Here is a 21,291-nt window from a genome sequence, read left to right as displayed (position 1 = left end):
CCCCATAGTTGTTCGTTCTATCTGATCTCTTATTTCTTTCTTCCTCTGATATCTGAATTGGTTTCCTGGTGGTGATCTTAACTTGGAACCTCTTAGTTTTGTCTTTGGTCACGGTCCTGGTTCTTTAACATGACGTCGGTAATCTGGAGTTCTCTCAAATCCTTTTCCACTGCCTTAAACCATTTGGGTTTAGTCTTTTTTTTTTGTAAAAGAAATCAAAGATTTGTTTAGTTAGTCTCTCGAGATTCATTCGGAGTATGTGTCCATAGAAATCCATCCTCCATTTCCTCACGGTTTCCGAGAGTCTGTCCGACTTTGCATAGAAGGCTTCGTTTCTACAGAAAACGTCTTTGTCATTCTGGAATTTGGGACCCATAATCTTCCTCAAAATTTTCCTCTCCTCGATTTCCAGTTTCTCCATTTGCGTTTCCCTTTCCATGACTAGAGTATCTGCTGCATGGAGTGTTTCCGTCTTAATTATTGTGCTATAATGCCTTATTTTAGTGTTCCAAGAGAGAGCATTCCTACTGTACATGTTTATGGTTTTCTGGAAAACTAGTTCCATTATGGTCCTTCTTGCTTCCATGTCTTTCCCTACAAGGTACACTCTTTATTCAAGCAAAATAAAATATTTCTTTCAAGATAAAGTTTTGTAGTTTGGCACATTAAGTGAAGTGAACATTACATTTTTGATTCTGGAAAAAGAATCCCGCTGAGTGAAACGAACAAAATTTACGAAGATTCAGAAAAAGCTAACTGCGGACTCTAAAGGAAGAATGCTATCAAGAAATGTTGATCTGATGCAACACATTAAAGTGTTAATTTGTACGGCGTCTGTTAAAAACAGAAAACTGTATCCAACATGAGAAGCCGACTAAATCGAAACGCGGTTCGACAGAAACCAATACACGAACTGCACAACGGAACAATCTGTCAGTATTTTAGAGATATTCTGGTATGACTCGATTAATAAACAACTTCTGTAGGCAGTTCCTGTCCTTGAGGATGAAAATAAAAAATTAAATCACGGATACGATTAATCATACATGGAATGACAACGCCACACCATCTGAAAACAATATGATAAGAACTCGGCAGGCACAACTTCGCTGTTCCGCAGCGTGACTTAGCGGACTTATATAAAATTGACCCTAACATACAACTGTGATTCCTCATAGATATTGTTCTGTCATACTAAAAGTTAATAATCCACACTAACATTAGTGACAAGATAGTCATTCATTATTACTTCATAAAGAGCATGAGGTACGAGTATTAGTCCGACCAAAGTAAAGAAACTGGAAAGATTCAAATAAATTACGGTTTATTAGAGTAATTACTACAACAAACAATCGCATAAATTAGTACAACACACAGCATATTGAACACTTAATACAATTACATTTCGCTCCTGTCAAAAATCGGCAATATTAATAAAATAAAGTAATCAGAATCAGATTTTCACTCTGCAACGGAGTGTGCGCTGATATGAAACTTCCTGGCAGATTAAAACTGTGTGCTGGACCTAGATTCGAACTCGGGACCTTTGCCTTTCGTGGGCAAGTGCTCTACCAACTGAGCTACCCAAGCACGACGCACGCCCCGTCCTCTCAGCTTTACTTCCGGCAGTACCTCATCTCCTACTTCCCAAACTTAACAGAATCTCTCGTGCGAACCTTGCAGAACTATCACTCCTGGAAGAAAGGATGATAGAGCATTTGCTCGCGAAAGACAAAGGTCCCGAGTTCGAGTCTCTGTCCAACACACGGTTTTAATCTGCCAGGAAGTTTCATATCAGCACACACTCCGCTGCAGAGTAAATATCTCATTCTGAAAACATCCCCCAGGCTGTGGCTAAGCCATGTCTCCGCAATATCCTTTCTTCCAGGACTGCTAGTTCTGCAAGGTTTGCAGGAGAGCTTCTGTGAAGCTTGGAAAGTAGGAGACGGGGTACTGGCGGAAGTAAAGCTGTGGGGACGGGGAGTGAGTCATGCTTGGGTAGCTCAGATGGTAGAGCACTTTTCCTGCGAAAGGCAAAGGTCCCGAGTTCGAGTCTCGGTCCAGCACACAGGTTTAATCAGCCCGGAAGTTTCAAAATAAAGTAATATTTCCCATATGTATGGTGAATGAAAACTGCCTATCGCGGGTTAAATATCAAAGTAACCAATACTGAATATTCGGCGTAATCGTCACTCTGTTGCATGGTTCACCAACAAAACCAATTCAGTCATTTTGCCACCAGATACATTCGAAGACGCTAGAAAAGAAAGTGGTAACACCTTACTACGGATCCTTCGCAGAGTACGTAGGGAGAATCAATTCAGAAAACATACCTTGCTCTCTCAAAACTAATACTGCAGCCACCTTCTGTACCAATACTACTCTAAGGTGACACATGTCATGGGACAGCGATATGCACGTATACAGATGGCGGTAGCGTCACGTGCTCAAGGTACAAAAGGGTCGTGCATTGGCGAAGCTGTCATTTGTACTCGGGTGATTCGTGTGAAAAGGTTCCCGACGTGATTGTTGACACACGACGGCGTTAACAGACTCTGAACGCGAAATGATCGTTGGAGATAGGCGCATGACACATTCCGTTTCGGAAATCGTTAGGAAATTCAGTATCCCACGATCCACAGAGTCAAGGATTACCTTTCACCACGGACAATGCAATGGCCGACGGCCTTCACTTAACGACCGAGACCAGCGGCGTTTGCGTAGGTTTGTCAGAGCTAACAGATTAGCAACACTGCGTGAAATCAATGTGGGACGTACCACGAACGTAACGGTTAGGACAGCGACACAAAATTTGGCGTTAATGGGACACGACAGCAGACGACCGACGCGAGTGCCATTGTCAACAGCACGACATCGCCTGGGCTGGTGATCATATCAGTTGGGCCACAGACGATTGGAAAACGGTGGCCTAGTCAGATGCGTCCCGATTTCAGTTATTAAGATACGGAAGTACTAAGGAATGACGAGATACGTTTGAAGTTCTCTAACGCTATAGATACAGCAATAAGGAATAGCGCAGTAGGCAGTACAGTTGAAGAGGAATGGACATCTCTAAAAAGGGCCATCACAAAAGTTGGGAAGGAAAACACAGGTACAAAGAAGGTAGCTGCGAAGAAACCATGGGTAACAGAAGAAATACTTCAGTTGATTGATGAAAGGAGGAAGTACAAACATGTTCCGGGAAAATCAGGAATACAGAAATACAAGTCGCTGAGGAATGAAATAAATAGGAAGTGCAGGGAAGCTAAGACGAAATGGCTGCAGGAAAAATGTGAAGACATCGAAAAAGATATGATTGTCGGATGGACAGACTCAGCCTACAGGAAAGTCAAAACAACTTTTGGTGACATTAAAAGCAACGGTGGTAACATTAAGAGTGCAACGGGAATTCCACTGTTAGATGCAGAGGAGAGAGCAGATAGGTGGAAAGAATACATTGAAAGCCTCTATGAGGGTAAAGATTTGTCTGATGTGATAGAAGAAGAAACAGGAGTCGATTTAGAAGAGAAGGGGGATCCAGTATTAGAATCGGAATTTAAAAGAGCTTTGGAGAACTTACGGTCAAATAAGGCAGAACGGATAGATAACATTCCATCAGAATTTCTAAAATCATTGGGGGAAGTGGCAATAACACGACTACTCACGTTGGTGTGTAGAATATATGAGTCTGGCGGTATACCATCTGACTTTCGGAAAAGCATCATCCACACAATTCCGAAGACGGCAGGAGCTGACAAAAGCGAGAATTATCGCACAATCAGCTTAACAGCTCATGCATCGAAGCTGCTTACAAGAATAATATACAGAAGAATGGAAAAGAAAATTGAGAATGCGTTTGGTGACGTTCAGTTTGGCTTTAGGAAAAGTAAAGGGACGAGAGAGGCAATTCTTACGTTACGGCTAATAGTGGAAGCAAGGCTAAAGAAAAATCAAGACACTTTCATAGGATTTGTCGACCTGGAAAAAGCGTTCGACAATATAAAATGGTGCAAGCTCTTCGAAATTCTGAAAAAAGTAGGGGTAAGCTATAGGGAGAGGCGAGTCATATACAATATGTACAACAACCAAGAGGGAATAATAAGAGTGGACGATCAAGAACGAAGTGCTCGTATTAAGAAGGGTGTAAGACAAAGCTGTAGCCTTTCGCCCCTACTCTTCAATCTGTACATCGAGGAAGCAATGATGGAAATAAAAGAAAGGTTCAGGAGTGGAATTAAAATACAAGGTGAAAGGATATCAATGATACGATTCACTGATGACATTGCTATCCTGAGTGAAAGTGAAGAAGAATTAAATGATCTGCTGAACGGAATGAACAGTCTAATGAGTACACAGTATGGTTTGAGAGTAAATCGGAGAAAGACGAAGGTAATGAGAATTAGTAGAAATGAGAACAGCGAGAAACTTAACATCAGGATTGATGGTCACGAAGTCAATGAAGTTAAGGAATTCTGCTACCTAGGCAGTAAAATAACCAATGACGGACGGAGCAAGGAGGACATCGAAAGCAGACTCGCTATGGCAAAAAAAGCATTTCTGGCCAAGAGAAGTCTACTAATATCAAATACCGGCCTTAATTTGAGGAAGAAATTTCTGAGGATGTACGTCTGGAGTACAGCATTGTATGGACTGTGGGAAAACCGGAACAGAAAAGAATCGAAGCATTTGAGACGTGGTGCTACAGACAAATGTTGAAAATTAGGTGGACTGATAAGGTAGGGAATGAGGAGGTTCTACGCAGAATCGGAGAGGAAAGGAATGTGTGGAAAACACTGATAAGGAGAAGGGACAGGATGATAGGTCATCTGCTAAGACATGAGGGAATGACTTCCATGGTGCTAGAGGGAGCTGTAGAGGACAAAAACTGTAGAGGAAGACAGAGATTGGAATACGTCAAGCAAATAATTGAGGACGTAAGTTGCAAGTGCTACTCTGAGATGAAGAGGTTAGCACAGGAAAGGAATTCGTGGCGGGCCGCATCAAACCAGTCAGTAGACTGATGAAAAAAAAAAAAAAAAAAGATCTTATGGTAGGGTTCGAGTGTGGCGTAAACCCTACGAAACCATGGATGCAAGTTGTCGATAAGGCGCTGTGTAAGATGGTGTTGACTCCATAACGGTGTGGGCTGTGCTTACGTGGAATGGGCACGGTCTTCTGGATCTTCGAGTACTTGAAGGCCAATTGCAGGCATTCCTGGACTTCATGTTCCCAAACAACGATGGAATGACAATGCGCCATATCACAGGCGCACGATATCTGACAACTGGTTCAAAGAAGTTCTGGACAAATGGAGCGAACGGTTTGGCCACTCAGATCTCCCGACTTGAGCCCCGTCGAACATTTATAGGACATCATCGAGAGGTTACCTCGTGCACAAATTCCTGTACCGGCAGTGCTTTCCCTGTTACGGTCGACCAGAGAAGCAAGTATTTCTGCAGGGGACTTCCAACGACTTGCTACGAGGAGCTGCTGCACTACGCCGGCCTTAAGGACACGATATTGGCAGGTATTGCGTGACTTTCTTCACCTCAGTGTAATTCCAATCCCAAAGAGAGCAGGAGTTGACAGATGCGAAAATTACCGAACTATCAGTTTAATAAGTCACAGCTGCAAAATACTAACGCGAATTCTTTACAGACGAATGGAAAAACTGGTAGAAGCCGACCTTGGGGAAGATCTGCTCTGATTCCATAGAAATGTTGGAACACGTGAGGCAATACTGACCCTACGACTTATCTTAGAAAATAGATTAAGGAAAGGCAAACCTAAGTTTCTAGCATTTGTAGACTTAGAGAAAGCTTTTGACAATGTTGACTGGAATACTCTCTTTCAAATTCTGAAGGTGGCAGGGGTAAAATACAGGGAGCGAAATACTATTTACAATTTGTACAGATACCAGGTGGCAGTTATAAGAGTCGAGGGACATCAAAAGGAAGCAGTGGTTGGGAAGGGAGCGAGACAGGGTTGTAGCCTCTCCCCGATGCTATTCAATCTCTATATTGAGCAAGCACTAAAGGAAACAAAAGAAAAGTTCGGAGTAGGTATTAATATCCATGGAGAAGAAATAAAAACTTGGAGGTTCGCCGATGACATTGTAATTCTGTCAGAAACAGCAAAGGACTAGGAAGAGCAGTTGAACGGAATGGACAGTGTCACGAAAGGAGGATATAAGATGAACATCAACAAAAGAAAAACGAGGATAACGGAATGTAGTCGAATTAAGTCGGGTGATGCTGAGGGAATTAGATTAGGAAATGAGACACTTAAAGTAGTAAAGGAGTTTTGCTATTTGGGGAGGAAAATAACTGATGATGGTCGAAGTAGAGAGGATATTAAATGTAGACTGGCAATGGCAACGAAAGCGTTTCTGAAGAAGAGAAATTTGTTAACATCGAGTATTTATTTAAGTGTTAGGAAGTCGTTTCTGAAAGTGTTTGTATGGAGTGAAACGTGGACGATAAATAGTTTAGACAGAAAGAGAATAGAAACTTTCGAACAGTGGTGCTACAGAAGAATGCTGAAGATCAGATGGGTAGATCACATAACTAATGAGGAGGTACTGAATAGAATTGGGGAGAAGAGGAGTTTGTGGCACAACTTGACGAGAAGAAGGGACCGCTTGGTAGGACATGTTCTGAGGCATCAAGGGATCACAAATTTAGCATTGGAGGGCAGAATGGAGGGTAAAAATCGTAGAGGGAGACCAAGAGATGAGTACACTAAGCAGATTCAGAAGGATGTAGGCTGCAGTAGGTATTGGGAGATGAAGACACTTGCACAGGATAGAGTAGCATGGAGAGCTGCATCAAACCAGTCTCAGGACTGAAGACCACAACAACAACAACAACAGTGTAATATCATGCACTCCTTCCCTTCAACCGAGTGGCAACAGAATTATCAGGTGACAGCTTGTCCGATACAGGAAACTGTCAACCAGCCTCTTCGGCTCAGCACTGGCTCCTCGCATCAACTCACAATGACATGTACCTCAAGCACAAAACGGCTCGGCACCGCCTACACTTAACAGCGTGTGCTGCGCTAAATGGTAGGGTCCACTGAGGACTGCACACATTTGACAGTGGGCTGGCCGCCACGTTCAACTCCATCCATACAACGGACTCTTCAAAAAAGCCGCATTGCAACTGCCCCCTGTCCTTCCTTCAAACACAACGCACTTACGTGACACCACCGCGCCCTAAGCGTTCCTCACTCCAAAGATCCGTAGTGAAAAGTAAACACTTCCGAAGTAGCAGGCAGATATCGTAAGGGACCAGCAAACTGTGGGAAGATATACCAAAGAACTCTCCCGTAATGGACATGTAAAAATATGTAATTGGAATGAAAGGTGGATCAGGCAACAGAAATAAGAAAAGGAACAAGAATCTCCAACGGAAAGAGTCTGATGTTTATCAGTGAACTCATTCTGTGTCGGTAAGAATTGAGAACTATCAGTAGGGAGAATAATTAGTAGTAATAGATGAAACAAAGATAAGGTTTTGATGATGACATAGCTTTGCTGGCTGAAGATATGAATATTGCTAGCACCAGTTTGGATGCACTGAAGAATAGCCGTGAACAATGTGCTATGAAGATAAATCTTAAAAACGCTAAGATGATGGTGTCTTCCAACGCGAAATAAATAAATATGAAAGATATGGTAAAAGAAGAATCAAGATTTAATTGTTTGATGGCAGAATAAGTAGCAATTAGTAATGCATAGAAAATGTGTAGACGAGAGCAACTATAGATAAATACATTTCGCATCATGAACAAAGTATTTTCTGAGTGTTCTTCATAAGCAACAGTATGCAACGACACAAGACAAAGGAAACTGAAATTAGAATTCTTCGGCGCTGGAATTCGAGCACTGCGAGAATGACAAGAGCACATTTAGACGATTTCGGAATTTGGATCAGAGGAGACAGAGAAGGTGAAATTGAGAGACATAAGAGGGTATATGGACATATTAAAAAGAGGGATTATTAGCAGGCAGTTGCAAATCACAAAAAGGATTGAAAAAAATGGTTGGGTCATCCAGCGTGAATAGATCTCGGAAAACTAAGATTGCTACAGACTGAAGTGTAAATGGACAAAGCGACTGTGGTGTGCGTACTGTAAGACCTTCGGTACACTTACCATCAGATTATTTGACATGTCGCTCTAGCGAAGTAGGCGAGTGTCAGCAATATGTCTCGTGGTCTTATCGTGGCGTGTTTATCTTCTGCCGTTAGGTCAGACGACAGAAATGCCACTTGCACGCTTAGAGTAGCAGATTGACGGTGACCAACTTTAAACAGAACTTGATTAATTTTCACACACATTTATTAAAATAATAACAAGCATAAAAATAACTTAACTTGGTTCTGGATGCTATTTACAATTGACATTCTGAAGTTACTTTGGTCTTGGTACGTTAATCTTATTCTCACATATCTCTGATACTTGACAAAGTGTCTATTCATTTATCTTCATGGCTATGTACAGGAATATGATAATCTTATTAGGCGCAGACTTAAACTTGACTACAGACTGATGAAGACTAATGCAGACTATTGCAGACTGACTAATCGGAGGTCTGTACCCTCTTTATAATACCTCGTGCGTTCAGGTATCACTGCGCGAGTGTGATCCGCGAGGAGAAAAGGTTCTGCGTTAGCAGCAATCTCATTGGCTGCATTAAATATTAATATGCGGATCGACGGAAGCAGAATTTGGTCCGTCTCAAAGACAGCACCATCTCGTGGTGCGGAGACGGACGAGCGCTGCGCCTGCGCTGTTGTGCTTAGTAGATAGTGTCGGAAGTTCCATGCGGCTTTTCGCGGATGATGCTGTAGTATACAGAGAAGTTGCTGCATTAGAAAATTGTAGCGAAATACAGGAAGATCTGCAGCGGATAGGCACTTGGTGCAGGGAGTGGCAACTGACCCTTAACATAGACAAATGTAATGTATTTCGAATACATAGAAAGAAGGATCCTTTATTGTATGATTATATGATAGCGGAACAAACACTGGTAGCAGTTTCTTCTGTAAAATATCTGGGAGTATGCGTACGGAACGATTTGAAGTGGAATGATCATATAAAACTAATTGTTGGTAAGGCGGGTACCAGGTTGAGATTCATTGGGAGAGTGCTTAGAAAATGTAGTCCATCAACAAAGGAGGTGGCTTACAAAACACTCGTTCGACCTATACTTGAGTATTGCTCATCAGTGTGGGATCCGTACCAGGTCGGGTTGACGGAGGAGATAGAGAAGATCCAAAGAAGAGCGACGCGTTTCGTCACTGGGTTATTTGGTAACCGTGATAGCGTTACGGAGATGTTTAATAAACTCAAGTGGCAGACTCTGCAAGTTAGGCGCTCTGCATCGCGGTGTAGCTTGCTCGCCAGGTTTCGAGAGGGTGCGTTTCTGGATGAGGTATCGAATATATTGCTTCCCCCTACTTATACTTCCCGAGGAGATCACGAATGTAAAATTAGAGAGATTAGAGCGCGCACGGAGGCTTTCAGACAGTCGTTCTTCCCGCGAACCATACGCGACTGGAACAGGAAAGGGAGGTAATGACAGTGGCACGTAAAGTGCCCTCCGCCACACACCGTTGGGTGGCTTGCGGAGTATCAATGTAGATGTAGATGTAGATGTAGCGGGGCGCGCTCTATTGGGAAAGTTGTGTACGCGCTGACTACACAGAACTACAGTATGTACACAACAGCGACGTAGAAAATACCACCTAATGGATAATATCAGCCTACAGTCTTTACACTGCGAAACTAAAAGAATGGCTAAGAGAGGAATGAAGAACGTCGAGTTTCCGGAAAAACAAAAGCTCGCCTCTAGGAGTTAGCACGGGGTTATGATGATGATTTAATAAAATGAATGATATGAATGCTAAAAGTATGTCTTATTTGAATAGTGGATTAGGCACTGTCTTTGAAGACTAAAAGAGCTTTAATAAGTAATATGGATAAGTTAAACTAGGCAGAAATGTGTGCGTTCTATTTTCAGAGACGAGTGTCTTTGGTGGAAGAGATGAACAAAAAGGGCAACTATGTCAGGTCTGGGCACCGTAACGGCGACTTCAGATTCTGTGAGACGTTTTACTCAGGGTATAATTCCAGTAGAAGAACTACGCATATTTTTTCGTATATCAACTGTTAATCTGTATCACCATGGCCCCATATCTTTCACTGCTGACTGATGCAGCACGGGAATTCCCTAAGAAGCGCAGTTAAACATACAAGCCAAGATATTCATCTGCTTCGACTGTTGATAAGTGGAGGAGGAGAATGAGGGTGGGAAGGGAGAGGCAGTCTGTAGTAGTTCTTCCTAAAAGTTAACATATTAAAAAATGAAGACTGAAGATTTTTTCATTCTTATCAAAACGTTAAATGAGGTCCAGAATAAAAGACTTTATCCTTAATATATTTCGAGCATTTACAATCATATACCGTTGAGTAAGCTTTAATCAGTTCATTACTTCAGTTGGCCTGACATTCCAACTGTTTCTGCAGAAATCTTTATGTAAAGAGCTTTACGGCTCGTAAGGGAAAGACTATTGGACATAGTAAACAAAGGTACTTGGTATATTTAGAGGTATTTTGCAGGCTATCGTGACCAAACCGATTGCTAACTTAGTTTTCTCTTCAGGTGGACGGAAGGGCGTTTCCCAGAAAGCGAGATATGTCAAATACTGAATGTTTCAAATTGTAGTGGTCCTTTATACTGTTACTTCATTAAATGCTTATCTCGATGACCACGTCCATATTACACATATGATAGCCTTTCGTTATCTTCGACTTGCGTTATCTGCACACTTCACGAGTCAATCCTGCAAGAACTTAAATACTTCACCTTGTTTACAATAACAACAAAACTAATGATAAAATCAGTTAAACGGATACAAGATCAGTTAAACTGAATGAATTTTTCATGACTTTTGGACAGTAGATTAAAATACTCGAGAGGTACAGAAGTCAAGTATTCTTATGTCAAAATGTCGACAAAAAAAAAGTCATCTCTGGTCCACATAAGTAAATAATAAAATGGTGCGATAACTCCAGAGGAAGACGTTACAACACGTCACCGCCAATTTTTAGCTTTTGTTAGTTACATGTTCCCAGTGAATGATTTTAATGATCGACTAAATTTATTTTTAAATATAGTTGCATGTTCACCATTTAAATATGAGGTTACCTCACACAAAAGAATATTTATGCGAATATACAAATATCTATATAATGTTTTTGATCTAAATTAGCTGCAAGTATCTGAATAAAAATTCAGATTTTGAATAGAATTAGTTATCAAGGAAGAAGGTATTGTAGTTTATTTCTAGATCTAGCAATGCTGTCTATCAGTTGCTTAACATCATTGGTTAGTGTATGAAGATTTTTCTGAATTGAAGTCTATTTTGTTACAAAGTATGAAATTGATTTTTCCAACTCGTACTGTAAATATTGGTGTCATTATTGTGCACTTAAAACAAATTTAATTACTGAAAGTTCATACAAACAACACATAGCTCCTCAAGCAAGTATTTTCCGGCCGAATGAGTGTTTCTTGGGACGCACTTTTTTCTTGTTTGAGACATCAGTCTTCTGGCTGGTTTGACGCGGTCCGCCACGAATTCCTTTCCTGTGCCAGCTTCATCTCAGAGTAGCACTTGCAAACTACGTCCTCAACTATTTTCTCGATGTATTCCAATCTCTTGTCTTCTTCTACAGTTTTTGCCCTTTACAGCTCCCTCTACTACCATGAAAGTTATTCGCTGATGAATTAACAGATGTCCTATCATCCTGTCCCTTCTCTTTGTCAGTGTTTCCACATATTCTTTTCCTCTCCGATGCTGCGCAGAACATCCTCACTCATTTTCAACATTCCTCTGTAGCACGACATCTGAAATGCTTGGATTCTATTCTGTTCCGGTTTTCCCACAGTCCATGTTTCACTGCCATACAATGCTGTGCTCCAAATGTACATTCTCAGAAATGTCTTCCTCAAATTAAGACCTGTGTTTGATACTAGCAGACTTCTGATGGTCAGGAATGCTCTTTTTGCCAGTGCTAGTCTACTTTTGATGTCCTCCTTGCTCCGTCCGTCGCTGGCTGTTTTTCTGCCTAGATAGCAGAATTCGTTAATTTCGTCTACTTCGGGACCATTAATCCTGATATTAAGTTTTCCACTGTTCTCATTTCTGCTACATCTCATTACTTCCGTCTTTTTTCGATTTACTCTCAATCCAGATTCTGTACTCATTAGACTGTTCTTTCCATTCAGCAGATCATGTAATTCTTCTTCGCTTTCACTCAGGATCGCAATGTCATCAGCGAATCGTATCATTGATATTCTTTCATCTAGAATTTTAATTCCACTTCTGAATCTTTTTTCTTTTCTTTATTTATGATAATAAATTATACAATCATCATTAAAGTTCACATATTCCACTCTACCTTTACCTGCAATCCATATATGTTCACTTCTACTTTAGTGGCCTGAAAACGTCCCAGAATTACTCCAGATCCTGAAAATAATTTGATTTGACATTGTTGAATGAAAATAAGACCAAGATTTAAGTGTCTCACTGGCGCCGTAGCCTTTAATAAGCAGAACTGCATATTCTGCGATTTTCTTGTCTAAGGCGAAACTCATTTGTAGAAAATCAGTTAATACATTTATGAAGCACCTTATTCACCATTTCCTGTAATTCTGTGTGCCTATTGGGTGGTAGTCACGACGATAACAGGTCTTTCGGTTTGATACTTGACCAATTTCTAATCAGTAGCAACAAGGATAAGCCAAATACACAGAATTTAGCCAGTTCTATTTTTAAATCAAATAATATTACCATTTCAACCTTCGGATCTACTTTCTCTGGGTTTTGAGACAATTCACAAAGTTTCTTTGTTGGAAACAACTTAGGAACTTTAGAAAGTAAGTTACACATGTAGTTCTACTCTAGGACTGTAGTGAAACAAGAGTGGAGCATTGTCAGACTAGTGCACATATTCCCAGTTTCCTGCAGACATAATCCTGTTGAGGTGTGGATAACAAGTGCATCACAATGTAAGATTGAAATTTTGCAGTAACTGGAAACATATTCCAAAGTTAAAGTACGCGGCTCAATATGATTCTTGTGAGCAAAACGTGTGAATTACATATTCGCCGCGAAACTCTGGTGGTATATGGACCAAATGCAGCCCTCAGCAACCCACTTGGCTACCACGGGACCCCAACCTGTGCAGCACTACTTCACTTTGTGTGCTGCAAGTCTATACTTCCATTATCCCCTTCCCCCTGTGCTTTTCCATCAGATCGTCTTTGTGGTGTACACCCAACTTGGTACATGATTTAGTACCCAGTTTTCCATTTCACTTCTGGCGCTCTCTGCATCTTTTCATTAATAAATACGCGGTCTCCATTGTTGGGTTTGACCTGCCACCACTTTTCCAAATTTTTTTCAGAAGTGCGGATAGTGCAAGGAAGGTCACTCAGTGCGGTGTCTGTTCCATCTTTGTGTCTTGTCACCCTAGCACCTTCCTTTCCAAAAGGGTAGTGCACCCAAAACCCAGTACGGCAACCATCCCGATGTGGGAGGGTTGTCGAGTACCTGCACAGTAGTAGCCTCCTGATCACACAGGGATCGCACTGTTGCTGCCCGGACTGATACCTCCCGATGAGTATGTGCTCACCATGACTGGGGCACAGGGACGGTGAGAACTGGATTACTGGCCAGGCAGCTGATGCTCAGGCTGGGTGGCGTCCATGGGGAGAGCCCCTGTACGGAGGTGTGGCACTGTGGGGAATGACTTACATATGAAGCGGACGAATCTTTCTACTGCTGGTTCATATGGCCCCAAGCAATCTCTTCAGCAGAAGGAAAGAGCTCTTTCAACGTATGACCGTAAAATGTTTCCTTCGCTGGCTACACTGTGAGAGGAATGTCAGGCTAAGTGACAAGGAGAGAAATACTCCGCCCAATACCTGATTTGCACAAGGACGGATGGAGATTATTTTTGGGCCAGATAGCCTTTATTATTTGTAGAGACTACTGAGGACAAGTTTTGGGAAGTTGCAACCATCTTCAAAATTTTGATTAAAACAGTATCCCCTATCCAGAACGGTCGTTGCTTGCTTGTAACAAGCTGGGTAGTATTCTTGTGACTATCACCCCCCCTCTTAATAATCTAATCATGGTACAAGGAAACATTTTTCATTGCGTCATCCTCTTGCCATACGATAATGAGCTACGCACTGTCTTGAAGCGACAGGCTACAGTCTTCGCTATTGTTTCCTTAGGGGGCAAAGAAAAACAAGGTTACTACTGGGGCCCTCATCTTGGCCTTTAAGGGCAATGCGTTGCTTGAGACAGTGAAGGTGATGCTGTACCAATGTGACCTGAAACGATGTGTCCCACTCCCACCTCAAATTCAGTCCTTCAAGTGTATGAAATTTGGGCTCATGTCTTCGCATTGCAGCGCAAACTCAGTCTGTAGGGGCTGTGGACAACCGTTTCACCTGAATGTTACTTGTGCTCCTCTCTGTCAGCTATGGAGAGCACCATTCTCCCCATTTAACAGGCTGCACCCAACCGAGTCTGCTTCCCCCCACACCGACTTTGCGAGTAATGGCTCCTCAAGCACCAGGTACGCCAGTCCCCATCTCCCAGCTGGAGATGCATCATCCTTGTCGAGTTTCTCATGCCAGCTAGGGGTCCCTCCTGAGGATACTCCCCTGCAACATTTCTGCTGATCTGCAACTGGATACCAGCCAGTGGCTGAAGCAGCCACAAGCTGCTGGAAGTAGGGCTTCATGATCTTCTTCAGTCCCTGAAACTAATTCAAGGAAGCCGTCCCAGTCATTGAAATCCCATATAGAAAAAAAGACAAAAAGAAGCCTTCCAAGACGAAGAAAATTTCCGGTAGCCCCCGCGCCACTGGATATCTTCTGCTTCTGCTTCTGTGGCTGCGACGGCGATTCCAGTGGCCCCTGAGACTTCATACTGCACCACAAAACGTGTCTCAGAACCTATGCACCTTGATACCATGTGCTCTCAACCAGTGGCAGCAGCTGATCGCGGGACATAACATAATTCCTTGCTCCCTTCCCACCCTCACGGCGCGATTCTGCAGTGGAATTGTAGTGTTGTTTTCCACCACCTGACCGAGGTACGACATCTCTTAAGTTCCTTCCCTACTTTCTGCATTGTTTTTCATGAAACATGTGGCTACTGGGGTTATTTTAAGAATTTTGCTGATTATGATAGATTGCCAGGTGGGGTTTGCACGTATGTTCTGAACTACGTGTGTAGCGAATTTTTGCCTCTTGATACAATTTTGGAGGCAGTGGTTGTTCAGGTAGGGGCATTTCAGGATTTTACCATCTATAATGTTTACCTCCCTTCCAGTGGATAGTGCTGTGACTCGGCACATATTATCTGCCTTGGTTTTTCAGTTCCCATTACCTTTCCTAATCATTGGCGACTTCAATGCCCATAACACTTTTTGAAGTGTAACTATGATCACTGGCTACAGTGAAGACATCAAAAACTTACTGGTAGATCTCGACCTTTGTCTCTTGAATACTGGTGACTCCACTGACTTCAGCGTGGCACATGGAAGTTACTCAACCATTGATCTTTCTACTTGCAGTCCTGGTTTCCTCCCATTCATCCACTGGAGGGTCGATGACAACCTGTGTGGGAGCGGCCACATCCCAATCCTCCCGTCCTTCCCTAAGCGTTATTCCCCTGGGCACCCTCCTAGATGAGCACTACACAATGATGACTGGGATGCTTCCACCTCTACTGCTGTTCTGAGCTCCATATGAAATAGAGGCATTGATGGGGTTGTCCAGAATGCCACATCAGCCATTTTATTGACAGCTGAATTAGCGATCCCTTATTCTTCAGGACTCCCCCATCGGATAGTATTACCTTGATGGGCCTTGGAAGACTCCAAGGCCATTACAGATTGCAGGCAGGATATTCAACGGTGTAAGTGTCATACATCAGTGGAGCTCCTCATTGGCTTTAAATGGCTCTGTGGCCGGGTCTGCAAGCAAGCAGAAGCAAGAGTGCTTTGAATGGTATATTTCAATCATTGGACCACGTATACCCCTTTCGCAGGTTTGGGTGAAGATCAGACACCTCATTGGATACCTGCCCTCTGCAGGTGTACTGGGTATTTCCTTGAATCGTGCTGTTTTCACTGACCCAGAAGCCATAGCCGAACATTTGGGTCTGCATTATTGGTGCGTGGCCCCTTTAATATGACCTTGCACAATCCATACCACAACTATTATTAGGACGGGAAATGGGATGGAGAATCATGGTTGGTAGTCGTACTTTGGTTTACACATACTTAATTTATTAACATAAGGTTCCTGCAGATCATTCCCCACAATATTCACCACAAGCAGCAGTTACTTGGTAAAAGTTCTTATTGACACATACAAGTATAACCATAAAATGCATGTAAAACAGTTCAGAAACAACTAGCAAACACAGTATTGCCGTGGCTTCGCCACACTTAACGAAAGCTTACAACTGACAGTACAGTTCCTATCGGAGTGGGCCAGCCACTTAATTGCATTTGAACGCTACACGGCCCTACATTGCCCAGACAACTTCCCCTCATGTGGTTAACCATACTTCCTTGAAACATAGATATGTAACAGAACCAAGAAAGATTGCCGTGAAACAAACCCAGATTACACTTAGTTGCAGGTCTATTTGTTTAAACATCAGAAAATCACAAATTACAAAACGCGTTTTACCCGCTTTGGTGGAAGGAAAAGATATACTAATCCTTTTGTTTGGGGTCTTCGCCTAAAGCAATCCGGCCGTGGCAGGGTTACGTAAACACAGCAGGACCTAGGCTGCGGGCTACACCTCACTCCCCGCCAAGGCGTTGGCACTTACAGCAGCTTTTGACAAACACAGGACAACTGCAACTCTCTGAAACACTCACAAAATACAGGGAAGAATCCTTGCATCAGACATACGTGCATCAGTCTACAAAATATTCCGTCCACAGTAACCAACGACCTTTAAATTGAAACGAGGACGGTTCACCAACAATAATAATATCACTTAGGTGCACTTCTCAATCACTTAATACAGTTATAACTAAGACTTCACTGCGAAGCCGACATTTTACCAGCTCACACGGAGTTCATCCACATACTTTTCAATTAACGGCTGTGTAAGTTCCACAATCATCTAGCGAGTGAAACGCCTCTCAACGCGTCGCTCAGCCACATACACTAACGGCCAACGTACTTGATGTTTGCACACAGCACAACACAGCGGCTCAAACAACTTAACCACATTCCTTCAGGGACCTTTCCCTTCATAGAAATCACGAAACTTGGATCTCCGAGCTGCCCCAAAACACAGACTTGCCGACCAATACAATTGCGCGGTATATCATGCTGATAGGGCACACCCGGTCGCAGTCGACACACCTCTCTCCGGAGACGTCCCACGTCTCTCTACGTTTTCCTTTTGAAAGCTAACGGCCGACTCTTGAAGCCCGCCAACCCGGAAGAAAGCCACACGATATGCAGAGATCTCATGTACCCTCCAAAATCGATCTAACGATATAAGGTGCGTACCCCGTGCTGGCGCCAGTCCGTCACGGCTCAGTTATGCTTGGGCCTCTTCATCTGAAAACTATCAACCTGCCTTCCATGTCCTTAAACAGCAGATTGCACTTATCTTTCACTACATACCACCTTGAACACTGCAATGGTCAGTAAGTGAAATTCTTCAGTGCCCCAGCCCTTTGCTCTGATACAACCCCAGGACCAGATCACATCCACCAGAAAATGCTCAAACACCTAGCAGTGGATTATCTGCGTGAAATCCTGCCCTCTTCAACTGTATCTGGAGTGAGCGTGAGCTCCCATCTCAATAGCATCCAGGTACTGAAACCAGCTAAGCATCCCTAGAGATGGACAGCTATCGCACAATTAGTTACATCAATGTTCTCGGCAAGTTGCTTGAACGCATGGTAAGCCAGTGGCTGTGATGGCTCCTTGATTGTTGGGGCCTTGTGGCTCTGTCCCAGGGCGGTTTTCACCAAGGCCATTCCACTGCTGATAATTTGGTTTGCCTGGAGTCTGACATCTGGACAGCTTTTGACCGACATCAACGCCTTCTTGATGCCTCCTTCGACCTGCAAAACACTTCCGACATCACGTGGAAACACCACATCCTAGCTACATTATATGCATGGGGTATCCGAGACTCACTTCCGATTTCTGTCCAGAACTTCTTGTTGTACCATACTTCCCACGTTCGAGTTGGTGTTGCCCACAGTACCTCCCATACCCAAGAGAATGGGGTCTAGCAGAAGCTGTGGGATCTTCAATATCACCCTCCTTGTATGCTGACGATTTTTGCTTTTACTATCCCTCCTCTGGTGTGGGTGCTGCTGAACAGCGAATGCAGGGTGCCATTCAAAAGACGCAGTCATGGTCCCTCACCCACGACTTTCAGTTTTTCGCCACCAAGACTCATGCCACGTACTTCTGTCAGTGTCGTACTGTTCATCCACAACTAGAACTTTACCTTCACAGCCTGCTACTCAATGTCGTGGAGACCTATCGCTGTTTGGGACTCTTCTTCGATGCTGGGCTGATGTGGCTTCCCTATCTTTTCCAGCTTAAGCAAAGATGCTGGCTGCACCTTAATACAGTTCGCTACCTCAGTAACACCAGCTGGGATGCAGTCTGCACTATCATTCTGCAGCTTTAGAAAGCACTAATCCTGTTCTGTGTTAATTATGGGAGTTCGGCATATGGTTCAGCATCACCCTCGGCATTGCAGTCACTGGACCCGATACGCGATGGCGGGACCTGACATGCTACATGAGCCTTTCGAACTAGTCCTGTGAACAGTCCTCTCTTAGAGGCTGAGATCGCTCCACGATGGATCAGGTGCCAACAACAGCTACTCAGTTATGCTATACATGTTCGCAGCTCCCCTAAGCATGCAAAGTACTGCGTCCTTTTCCTAATACGGAAGTCCACCTCCCATAACAGAGACCCAGAACTGGAGCCACAATTGCAACTCGACTGCTGTGTCTCTGCTCTGAACTCCAGTTTCTCCACTGTTATCTCTTGTCAGGGAGCAATTGTGTACGCCCCAATGGCGTGTACCTCGATCTTGGATCTGTCTCGATTTATCCTCTGGACTGAAAGATTCAATTGACCCCCTGGTGTTTCACCACCTGTTTATGGCTGTCCTTGATGCATTTCCAGGTTCGGAAGTGGCATACACTGACAGATCAATGGTTGATGTTCAAACCGATTGCAAAATGCAGTGAACCACACTCCTTGTTGAATGGATGCAATGTCTTCACTGATGAATTGATGACCATCAAACGAACTCCTATGATGCTCGTTCTTGCACAGGCATGATGATTCAAATCTGAAGCGACTCCTTGACCAGCCTTCAGGCTATAGAATTCTACTGCACTCGTCATCCATAAGTCACGACTATCTAGGATCTTCTTTCTGACCGACATTAAGCTGGACGGCCAGTCGTCGTTGTATGGGCCCCCTCGACATGTTGGAACCTCAGGGAATGAAAGTGCTGACCACGGAATAATTGGCTATTTTGCCGATTTTGGAAATGGAGGTCCCAAAACTGGACCTTCAGTCAACTCTTCACCATCAGTTGTTGGGTGCCTGTAACTCGGAATGATTTGCCCTGGACTCCCAAACAAATTGAGGCCAATAAGGGAGAGCACAACGACTTGGCAGTATTGCTTTCACGCTTCTTCCAGGGAATACATTTTTGCTGGCTAAACATTGGCCACACTTTTCATAATTGTTGTGATTCTTTTTCATTGTGAGCTTTCTGTCCCTGTATGATGTACATCTCTTACGAACCCGAGTCTCTGCAGAGATCAGCAAATATAAGGAAGTAAGCCAGGTGCCAAACGTAAAGTTCACCTGGCTGTTCATTTTCATCGTGCGCAGGCATGTCGATTGTAGCGTTCTTTAGAAAAGAGACAACGGCGCTACGCTACTGATTAACGCTTTCCTCGTATCAGAACCCTCGGTTTCGAATACAACTCGTAAGGAGATTAACGGACCAGACCACGGTCTAAGTCCTGAATAATTAAAAACAACAAGGATGCAAATATTGGCCATGAAAGCTGCCTCGTATGATCAAGTGACAATAATTAAGAGTTGAAACAAGAGACTTTTCATAATTGTTCAAGGGATAACTTATGCAAAACATGAACAGGCTATGTGTATTTACTATGGATAATGTCCCAGATCATTACAATATTACAGTAAAAGGCAGACGAAAGTAAGCAAAAGAGCCGAATAATTGGCTGTCAATACGTCTCGAACGAAATGTTCCAGACAGTAAGGAAGGTGAAGTTCTTGAAACCTCAAAAGCGCTGGAAGTTATCATTTCCATATAATGATTATAGGGTTTCCAGAAAAATATAATAACACAGCCATTTTATCGCTACGAAAATAAGTTGGACACAACTCAAGGTCTTTGTTGTAAAAGCAACAAAAACTTCGTTGTAGAAAAGATCAGAACTTAGACAAAGCAGTATATGACTCAGCTAACTTGCCGATCGAAGGTAACTGTGACATCGAAGGGTACCCCTCCGAGAGGCAAAAAGCCTTTCACTTAACTTCTGCTGTAAAATAGCGTCCTGTCAGCACAACGAGTACCGTGACTTCTTTCTGTTTTTTGAAGTTAAAATTATACTTTATTCACCATTGCAAAAATACACTCTAAGACAAAAGAAAAATAAATAAATGAAAAAACGACGCACCACGAATGAATTATCCAAAAGCGACGGATATCAGTTGATGAGACGCACAGACAAACAAATGATCACAGTTTCAGAAAAGTTGTCTGACTTTTTCAAGAGAAATAGGTTCACAAAGTGAGCACGTCAATAACGCATCGGTCCACCTCTGGCCCTTACGCAAACAATTATTCAGCTTGGCACTGATCGATACTGTTGTTGAATGTCCTGCTGAGGGACACAGTGCCGAATTCTATTCAATTAGCCCCTTAAATCGTCAAAATCCCGAGCTGGTTGTAGGCCCTGACCAAACTGCTCCAAACGTTCACAATTGGGAAGAGATCCGACAAACTTACTGGCCAAAGTAGGATTTGGCAAGAACGAAGATAAATAGTAGAAACTCTCGCCGTGGGCGGGCGTGAAGTGTAATCCCACGAAGGCTTGCCATGAAGGGCAACAAAACGAGGCGTGGAATATCGCCAACAG

This window comes from Schistocerca piceifrons, chromosome 7 (assembly GCF_021461385.2).
Source record: "Schistocerca piceifrons isolate TAMUIC-IGC-003096 chromosome 7, iqSchPice1.1, whole genome shotgun sequence".
Classification (NCBI taxonomy): Eukaryota; Metazoa; Arthropoda; class Insecta; order Orthoptera; family Acrididae; genus Schistocerca; species Schistocerca piceifrons.
The sequence above is the reverse complement of the archived record's forward strand: the minus strand, read 5'-3'. Positions refer to the sequence as shown.